This window comes from Aptenodytes patagonicus, chromosome 4 (genome assembly GCF_965638725.1).
Source record: "Aptenodytes patagonicus chromosome 4, bAptPat1.pri.cur, whole genome shotgun sequence".
NCBI classification, from domain to species: Eukaryota; Metazoa; Chordata; class Aves; order Sphenisciformes; family Spheniscidae; genus Aptenodytes; species Aptenodytes patagonicus.
Window position 1 is genome coordinate 81,341,863 of NC_134952.1, and position 5,550 is coordinate 81,347,412.

General features: G+C 41.4%; 1 pseudogene; it reads left to right on the top strand.

The window, feature by feature from the left end:
- The first annotated feature begins 4,078 nt into the window (after nt 1-4,078).
- LOC143159988 (bifunctional heparan sulfate N-deacetylase/N-sulfotransferase 4 pseudogene) lies at nt 4,079-5,041 on the top strand (annotated as a pseudogene).
- Nucleotides 5,042-5,550: the final 509 nt, after the last annotated feature.

Here is a 5,550-nt window from a genome sequence, read left to right on the forward strand (position 1 = left end):
TAAAATTATTGTAGTTCCATTTACTTTATTAGAGCTTTACTTTATTATAAGTTTACATCAAATGTGGAACTTAGGTAATTCTATTCTTACTATATTTATTTATTTATTTCTCTGTTTCTTGTTTATTTCTTGCAGTATGTTTTATGTGTTCAAATAAGTTAGTAGAAGGTTAACAGACAAGCTAAAAAAATAATGCTGTTCTCTGGCCTGCCATTGAAAAATCCCATTAAGACTATAATTGATTCCATAATACATATTTTCTCATCTTAATTCCATTTTCCAAGAGTCTGTAATGGAAAAGAACTTTCCTGAATGAGGAAATAGGCTTGAGATAGTGGTGTGATAAGAAGAAAGAGCATCCAGATACCCCAATGGAAAATTCCTTCTGTTCTACTTGTGAAGCTACAGAGAGAAACTCAGTAAAAAGTAATTGTCTTTCTCACTCTAAAGAGTATATATCATCTGCAGAAATTAGTTCCATTTTTTTCCCTAACCCATGAAGTTCTTTTGCTTGTTTATCTACAGAAACATTTTACATTTTACATGCCCCACCAAGAGAATCAAAATATTTCACACCGCACAGAGGGGTAGGGTTTTTTGGGGGAGGGACAGTCTGCAGCGTTCAGGCCCCCCCCACCCCTGACAAACAGGAATAGTTTGTCCCAAGTTCTTGGAAGGTCATGAAGAAATAGGCTTCTTATCCTAGATCTTCAAACAAGAAATTGCTTGATGAGGAGTGGGCGTTTGATCAGCTTCATAAGGATTTAGGGAAAGGACTTCCACTTCAAGAGAGCTGGTTAGTGTCCAGTCTAGGTTTTTAAGACTGTGTGTTCACCAAGTGACATGCTGCAACTGCATAGGAAGTGTTTAAAATATTGGTAGCACAAAAGATTGCTCCTCGATAGAACCATTTTGTTCCGTCTAGAGCAATGAGGAAGCTTCTCTGCTTGGCCACAGGCAACAATACAGTGTTTGGATAGCAAAATAAACCTGCCAGAGAATCAAATACTTTGTTTTGCTATCCTTGGCGTGGTTAATTTTGTGTTGGCTCATTGCTGACTAAAATGGTCTTCTACACCAAAACTTAATTTAGTTGGGAGCCAGAATAGCAGTTATTTCAGATCAGCATCTCTTGTCAAGACTGAGTTTGGGGTTTCATTGCTGTTCCAGGGGCAATAACAGAAAACCATGTGGCTTGTTAGATGTTGTGGCAGGTCATACTGAAATCTTCAAAGGCAAAGAAGCAATTGGCAGTTGTCGCTTTATGGTTTTTGTTGGTTTTCTCATACTTACGTCACTTTGCTAGTGGTTAGCTGGATAACCAACACCGTTTTTACTGTGAATGTGTCTGTGTGAATGTTTGAATTGACTTGTGTCAGTTTAGCATGTTCCACTTAATTTTGCAAGGTAATATTTTCAGTTAAGTTTTTCTACTGTCTAGTAGACAATTTCCAATTCTTCATCTTCTTCTTGTGAAATGATATGTTGTTTTTGCAGTACGCTAGCTTGTATCTTGTTTAAGCTTAATGAAGCCTACAAAGTACTTCTACCAGTTTTCTAATGTAGTATTATTCCCGTAAGACTCTATAGATGCACTGGACAGTGATTTAGATGAGTTCTTGTCAAAATATAAAATGAGTGATGAAATCCACAAACTTTTTTTGACTCTGTTTTCTTCTTCAGTTTGATCAGTGGCAGCTACCGTGCTAAAAAGTAGATGGTGACATAGCAGGCAGCTGATATCACCACACCTTAAAGCTGCATTTTAATTTTCCTTATGAGTCTGTCTCCCATTTTAGCAGCAGAATTTTTATCTTCATTACAAAGAAAAAAAATTAAGTGTATTTTTAAAGTTTCATTTACATATTCTTGAGGAAAGCAGAATCAAAGAAAAAGTGTTTAGGAATTACTGAAGCGTCTGATTAATTGCAGGCCTTTTTCTCACTTACTTGCACGTTAATCTTGAATTGCTACTTCATTCTTTCTGGTGACTGAAAGCTCTCCATTATTCAGGGGACATTTCCAGCTGTCTGTGTTGGTAACGGCAAATGACACTCATAGGTCTCTGCTAAGAAGCTGCCTAAATGGGAAAGCAAACAGCGCAGCAGCACCATGACAGGGCCAGGACATCCTTTGGGGCTGTCTAATCCATCACTTGACTGTGAGAGGAATACAATATTTTCCCAAATTTGTTTCCAGCAAAATCAATTTGTGTGTAAAATCCCCATGGGAGAAATTTTGTTGTAACTCACAACACTGGTAGAACTCGACTTTACAGTTACTGCTGATTTACCCTGTTGTAAATAGGATGGGAATATGACTTAGTGTCTTGATAGAGCAGAGCCTAACGTTATCTGTGTTTTCTGCAGTCATAGATTAAATGGTGATCATCTAAAAGAAGTTCCCTCCCTCTTTCTCTTTCCCCAGTAATCTAATTTATATTAAACTGTTTTTTTTCTATCTAGCTATCCTGTAACAGGCACAGAATTATAAATACATGGTGCATGCCCAAGTCTTTATAAGCTTCACTTTGTAGAAAGAGGAGCTAGATTTGTCTCTTTTTCTTTTAGTTAGTGCTTTTCCATACTCTCAAGACTTGCATCGATATGATTTGAATGAGTCAACTGTCTTTGCCTGAGCCACATACATATACGGAAAGAGAGCAAGAAGTCTGAACGTACAAAAAAAAGGGGAGGGGGTGGAAATAACCCCCCACGCCCCCAATATGGGGCAGCTGCTATACGACAGCGTTCGTGTTTCCCCACCAGTTTGTGCCCTGTTGTAATTGTTGGGGCAGGGTGAGAAGCTGCATTGCAAACTGTGCTGAGGAAGAGAGCTGTGAACCATTCCTGCCGCTTGAGACTGTTTAACGTGCTGCAGGCAGAATTGGATTAAGCCAGGCAGGGTGCAGTTGCTATAGCTGCTGCACGCTAAGGGCTCTCCTCTCTCTTCCTGGCATTTGTAACATTTGTCCTGCACAAAGCCAGAGACAAAACATTACTTTTTTAGTCCAGGCTGGAGGAGGGAACAACATTGCCCTGATGGGAGTTGCTGGGGAAGGGCCAGAAGGCTGCGGTGCAGCTGGGGGCTCCCATTTTGGAAGATGTTGCAAGGTGGCCCTGCAGCTGCTTGGGCATCTGCTGATTACAAGCACAACAGCTCAACCCTTGGGACCATGCATCCTTGCAGAGATGGGCTTAGGAAGTGCCCCGCAGACACCTGACAGGTCCTCTGCAGCGTGCCTGGGGTGGGTGAAGCTCTGCACCTGCTGGGGCACAGACGAGGGGTCATGAAGTTGAGTCCCAATTTCTTGGGCACTTTCCCTCTCCTTTTCTGGGCTGCCCCACACTGTGCCTGGCACAAGGATGGAGGGATGAAGGCAGCGGGGAGTCACCCTGCCAGGCAAGGGACAGGTCCTGGCATTGCTAGGCACACTGGGGAGAGACCCTGATGGGGAAACCAGACCTGGCTCCTGAGGATTTGCTTGAGGCAGGAAACCTCTGTGACCGTTGAGCTGCCTCAGCGTGGTCTAGAGCGGGAAGGTCTAAGCAAGGCCCCTGGGAAGGCTGTGGCAGAGGCATGCCCGAAGTAAATGAGTAATTCCTGACAAATCTTCCCAAGGTTAGACATGGGTTTTGGTCTTGACCACTGACAGTGCCAAGTGTTTTGGTCCTTATTTTGTGAGAAAGCATTTGGGCAGGGGGCTGGCCAAATTATGCAGCTGACACTTTGTGTTCCTCCGTTCCTCCCTGAAGTGTCTTGGAGGTTGTGTCCAGACAGCACGAAGTCTGGATATCCATGCAGCCTGCCCCCCGCTCTTAGAAAGGAATAGAGAGTTGTTGCTACTGGTGCTATAATGGTAATGAAAGCTCATTTACTGGTCTGCCATTCTTCAGAGGTCTTGTATTTCTTCCCCATGACTTCTGAGTAGAAAACCCAGTGGTTGGTCTCTCCTTACCCTTGCCAACATTTCCTTCTCAGTGCCCATCACTACCTGATCCGAACTCTATCTACTGCAGATAGAAAGACTCCTGTTGTCTGCAGTGTGGGGAACAGTATAAGTTCATGATAATCATGAACTGTGGACTCTGTGGTCAGGTTTCCTAGACATTTCTGAAGACTGGTTGGTCTCTTGACTTTATTCTGTATGGCAAGTATTGCTGTTTCTGCTGACTGTTTGTTCAGTGGACATAAGCAAGAAATGGAAGTTTCGAAGACAGTCCTCAGAATGGGGTGTGGAGACATCGAGCTTTTACTTTCTCGTCTGCTTGAGGAGAAAACAGAACAGCGGTTGAGGTACCCAGAACTGAAGCTGTTGTCCTGCTATTAGTGGAGAGACAGTATTCACAGCTGGGGCAGGACAGAATTGCAATCCTAGAACAAGTCAATTTCAGTAAAACATGGACATTGCAGCGGGCAAAGTTGATGTTCCAAGTCTTATTGATAAAGGAAGGGGAAAACATGCACTAATTATCTATGAAAATATTTTAAAATATGTAAATACAGGTGCAGAGCATAGAAACATTTTGGACAGGTACTGCTTGGATTGCAGTGTTGGTATGATTGATTTTCATAGCGTCAATGAGAACAATTTGCTCAATGCCCAGTTTCCATTGCATCTGTGTAAGAGCTCAGGTCTTAAGGATTGTTGTGTTAACCACCATCCTCCTTTACTTCATATAACCAAAGCTTCTGAAATTGCAATGAGACCACTGGCTGGTAAAGACTGGACAATATTCCAATTCCATCATTCCACACATGAATAAATCCTGTTAGCTTGAAAAAAATCATTGAGTCAGCTCCCAGAAGGAACTTCTCAAAGTATTTTGTGTGCTACAGTTTGTTTGGCAGCAAGTAAAACTTTTGGCTTCACAAGCTAACCTTCGTAGATGCCATCTCCTTTCTGTCACAGAAAAGGCTCGCCTGGTTCTTGGATAGGTACATTCCGGTTGACACAGGTGGCATCTGTGTTGGGACAGAGGGAACAAGAATGAATGCCAGGGACGTGCAGGTAAGAGGGCAATTGTGTGAACATGTGTAATTTTAATTACCGGGGATTACCAGGGTGATTACTTTTTACTGCATTCTTTATGGTGCCCAGCAACAATACACATTGTCGTTGTGTTTATGAACTCCTGATTATAAATGCAGCAAATGTGTACTGAGATAAAGGGAAAAGATCAAGTCTTCAAATGAAGAAAAGTCTCTTTATACTAGTTAAAGCCTGACCTATGTTTACCTAGCTAAATCTATACTTAAAAGCAGTGTATTTCTTTGTGATTATTTTGTTACATATATACCAGTAAATTATTGAAAAATATAGTGTTAAATATAATTCTTTATCCTTATTATCAGCAGCATAAATTCATTATTTAGACCTGCTTCCAGTGAAATCAACTGAAATTTTGGTTCTGGTTTCACTGAGGCCAGGATTGAAACAATCCATATTGATGTGGGAAATGAAGGTAGCCAAATTTTTGAATGTGATTGAACATGTGTAATAAAACATAATACTGTCATTCATCTTCATAGGCACGATAAAAAAAATAG